Genomic DNA, 5220 nt, shown 5'->3' on the forward strand with positions numbered 1-5220 from the left:
TATATATATATATATATATATATATTTGCATGTATGTATGTATATCCAGAAGTAATCCAGGTGGAAGGCTCGTGTGTAGATGAAGAGAGGTGCAGAAATTCCAGGTAGAAGTCCGAAGTGTAGGAAGTTAAAGTAGGATTAATCTGGTCCGATCACCTGAGCGTGCAACATATGGTTGAAATTTACAGTAAAACAGAAGACGAAGACAGGTGTACAAACAACAAACAGGTGTATTAGTTTAACGCTCGGGAAGGTGAGAACCTATCTCTAAAAGCTTTTTTGTATCCTCTCTCTGTTTATTTCCTTGTGTTCCTTTCTGTTGAACAGCGTACTCTCGAAACGTAAAAGATTTTCTCACCTTCCCGAGCGTTAAACTAATACCCGTGTTTGTTGTTTATACACCTGTCTTCGTCTTCTGTTTTACTGTAAATTTCAACTATATATATATGTGTGTGTGTGTGTGTGTGTGTGTATGCATGTATGTGTCTTCATTTGAAATATATGCACCTACACATACATACAAACATACATACATAGAAACAAACAAAGATACGTTCGTATGTTTGTATGTATGCAAGTACGTATAGGTGTATGTTTGTAATATATGTATGTATATGTATATACTTACAAATCTGCGTGGCAGCGGGAGTAAATTAAGTGAAATAACATGGTCTAATAGTAAGGATGTTCGACCCGTGGTCTCATTTTCTTGACAAAGGATTGCTTTATGTCGACTAATACACTTCATTGAGCATTAATGTAATGTATACCAGTGCAGTGCTGGTGCAACTCTGCCACCCTCCGCTGTCACATCTTGTATTTTTCATTGGCTCGAGGGTGGTGTGCTGAGATTATATCTATCTCTGCTCTTGATTACATAGGTATTTAAATCAATTAACTCAAGCCTGTCTGTGCATGTTCGTGGACTTATACATACATATAAAAATCGATACAACTCTGCCAATATAAATTAAATTTAAAAAATGAAACCAATAAAATTAGATCACAAAAACGAAATATCACATGGTATAATGCTCTCTATAGAATTCTTGTAGCCTCGGATATTCTACGAATCTTTCTTTAAGGTATTAGTTTAAAACGTTGCCCTCTCTATAAGATACACTAAGATATTAAGCGGATGTACCGTGAAATTTGCGTATTCCACAAGGCCCAATCTAGCAAATAATATAACAGATTTTAACTGAAAGAAATTGAATACTATTAGGAATAGTTATCTTTACTAACCTAGGTCTGTTACAAGTAAGATATATTTATCTGATTGCAAACAAGTGATGATGATAGTATGAGAATACACTGTACCTTTTCGTAATAACATTGATAAAATAAAAACTGTCGCTTACGGCAACAAGCTAACATTATGTAGAAACCGTGATAAATGCTCTTTAAATGACAATGGCTGTGAAATAATTTAATAGATAACCGCTGGGTTAAAATGCTTACTGAAGTCCATTATTACATAGGAGCGACAGCTTCAGGATTCAAGATCAGACACATAAACATCTTCATTCTTTTAAATACAAAATAAAAGAACAGAACAATTTGTAAGAGAAGTTCATCTTGATCCTCAAGAAATAAAATACAGTCTACAAAATTTCATAAGTCAAGTATAAGAAATGCTCTCCCGTGCAAAGTTGGTGGCAACAGCTGTGATATGTGCTCGGTAGAGATTTTGGAAGTCCTCAATTCTGGATGTCGAATAATTTATAAGCATAACGAGTTTTAATCCGTGGTTCCCTTTTCTTTAATAAAACCTTCTTAAAATTTTCCAAATAAAAATTCCACACGCCCAACGTACGTTGATTCAACTAATATTAATGCTAGTGTCCTTACCTAATTGGTTCTCATCAAAGAAAGAAGTTTAGCTTTCAGCGTACTTGCGGAAGCGATGATGACAGAATTACAAACGAAACTCATACTACTAGCCCTGTGCTTCCCGGAGCTGACTGGACTTATTCTGCAGTCAGCCAGACATTTCCGATCCACTCTATTCTCTCATTTCATCGCCCCTGTTGTGTGCAACTATTCAAATCTTCCAATAACTATTACGGTGAAATCTTATTACCCACAAATCTGAATCGAAGGAATTCTGTGCCTGTGCTCATATCTTTCCCATAAATGTTGACTTACAAAGATTCAAGAGGAATATTAATATCGTCAGTCTTACCTGTCTAAGAAGGTCCTTGAAAGCATGGGCATTGCACCTGCCACCACACCAACCAAGTAAATAGAAAGTAAATCACGATTATAAGCTGGTTTACGTTGGATTTGTTTGTAGAATAAATTAGTTATGTCTTTAATAAAGTAAATGAGCTAAGTTTTTATTTGTTAGTCTCATCTCACTCTTTGCTCGCTATTTCTCACTCCCAATCTCTCTCTCTCTCTCTCTCTCTCTCTCTCTCTCTCTCTCTCTCTCTCTCTCTCTCTCTCTCTCTCTCTCTCTCTCAATCGCTGACTCACTCTGCTTCGGAATCGGAATCAACCGAGAAAAAGCGCTCACATCAAAGACCAAGCAATCTTTTCAACACAACTCTGAGGATATGGAAAGAAAGGAAGGAAGAAAGAAAGAAAGGAAGGAAGAAAGAAAGAAAGAAGGAAGGAAGGAAGGAAGGAAGGAAGGAAGGAAGGAAGGAAGGACATACTTAATAACTAGAAATAAGTACGATGGGAAAAAACCAGTATTGTTTAATGACGAATAGTATTTCCAATTATTCCGGCAACTGACGACTGTTTCAATCTTACTCTGACCTTATTCAATCAAACTCAATACAATACTTGTTTAAGTGATGATGAAACACTGATTAAAAATGCGAAATTGTACACTGGTAACCGTAGAAAAATAAGAATTATTGTTATGAGTTTTAGCCTAGAGGCTGTGGTCATGCTGGGACATTCCCATTGTAATCACATTTTCAATGACCATTCTTTTCTGATTGGCTTTTGGTGAAAGAGGGAGTTCGATATTGTTGCCCTCTTTTGAGTTTTTTGCTGTAATGTAGGTTCATCTGAGATTTTGGACAGAATTAATCAAGTTGTATCTTGAAAGCATCTTGCTCTACTCAATGTAGATATCCCAGATATTTTGGCAGGATATCAAATAGCCGTAGGCCCTTGAATTCCAAGCTATTGCAATATGTTCCTCACTATAGAAGGGAAGGCTGCCATATCTGGAACAGTACGGTGATGTCCAGTCGATGCCAAAGTTCGGTACCAACTCCTCCAGGATCTTCCATACATATATCTCTGCATATCCTTTTTGCCTACGCTCCAGGGAATAGAGTCTTAATTATTTCAGTCTCTCCCGGTAGCTCAACCATTCCATTGATGCAGTCTTCCTGGTATAGCACCGCTGAACTGCTTCAAGCTCTGCTATTAGTTTGACATTGTGTGGTAACCACAGTAGTGAACAGTAACCCAGATGGCTGAGGACCAAATATCCTCCATAGAATCAGTATAATTTTCTGGTCCCTTGCTCTGAAAGTTCTCAAAATCCATCCATTCGCTTGCACATTGCCACCATCTTGATAATATGCACGTTAAATGAGGCGTTGTTATCATAGGAATCTCCAGATCACGCTCTTTACTCGACTCAGGGATTGCTGCTCCTTTTGGTCTAATATATCTTTTTTCGGCATGTTAGCAAAAGCTGGTTGATAGCGGAGTGCTTGGAATTTTCCTGCATTAAATTGCATGTTGTTTTCTCCAACTCATTTATAATTTACATCTAGCTCTTTCTGTAGAAAATAAATATCGAAAGGTTTTGACTGCTTGTACTTATTTTGTGCTAGTAAGTGTGAATGTTGTAACAGATAGTATGCCCGAAAGAACTACCCTAAACAGCAACAGCCCCAAACTCCACTCGCTCTTACTCTCTCCTTGGAGCGGCAAAAACGAGGAAATAGAAAAAGTGAGAGGGATAGAAAAATATATCCATATAATGTAAAGATAAAGACTCAATCAGAGAAAAAGATTCCAGTCTAACGTAATAATAAAAGCAACTAGTAGTTTATATCGAAGAAGGCAGAAAAAAATGATAAGAATAAACTTTTGTTTCTCTTACTTTGAGACTGGCCAGATTAAAACAAATTAAATTTCTCTACCTTTTAATGGTCTTATTTTCGTGATTTGTTATTGAAAAATGTAAACAAACTTCTAATTCCAGAAATTCTTGTACTTGATATTTTAGCAATCTACAAAATTACATACTAACGCTTGCTATATATAAGGTGCCATATTACGACAGCAGTTTGTGAGAGAAAAGTAGTCAACATAGATATGAAGTTCTATTTCCTCAACTACATGGTGAGCTGACATTGATCTTTTGACACCGGAAAATTCCTCACAACTGCGTTACGGTTGATCTAATTAAAATATTCTTTCATTTGTGGAATATTTGCAGTATCTAAAGCAGAAATAGTTTAGACTTCAGTTCAATTCGATCTAATTGGGATTTTTCAAAGTTTTTCAGAGGCTTAACTTGATGCATTTTGGCAATCCGTCGCCATTTTTATTGAGAAAATATTTAGGTCATGATTAAAATAACTAAGCTGACTTACTGTTTTCGAGTTGGAAATACTTCACTGATGAGGTGAGAATACCATCAAAACATACCTGAAAATGTCATCCGTAAAATATATTCTCTCCCCTTTCTGCATATTTCTAATAATCTTTGAAAATACTTCCTGCATGAAAGATGCTAACTCTAATTTAATCTAACTGAAAGATTAGCTAAACCATTCATATTATTCATTTTCAAATATTTCTTGGTACAAAATCTTTGTTTGTTGCATCAATAAAGACATACTACAAAGAGAACTGTCTGTAATATCTCTTTATCCTTCCAGTTTCAGAGGTAGCGATATGATATACAAACTGACAATAGAATTGTGAATATATCTTTTGCAATTGGTAAGAACAAATAATCGCTTACTTTTATCTCTCTTCTGCCTCTTCTCACTATTTTCATATTTTGTCTGTGCATGTTGAATAATTTAGCTGCTAGCTAGGATAAAAACTACTTCTTTATTCGGTAAATCTGTTGTATATTTTTATATTTAGCTTCTTCACACACACGCACACACACGCACATACACACGCACATACACGCACACATATATATATATATATATATATATATACATAATATTTACATACATACATACATACATACAGACATACAGACATACATATATATATATATAT

The sequence above is a fragment of the Octopus bimaculoides genome, chromosome 2 (assembly GCF_001194135.2).
Source record: "Octopus bimaculoides isolate UCB-OBI-ISO-001 chromosome 2, ASM119413v2, whole genome shotgun sequence".
Classification (NCBI taxonomy): Eukaryota; Metazoa; Mollusca; class Cephalopoda; order Octopoda; family Octopodidae; genus Octopus; species Octopus bimaculoides.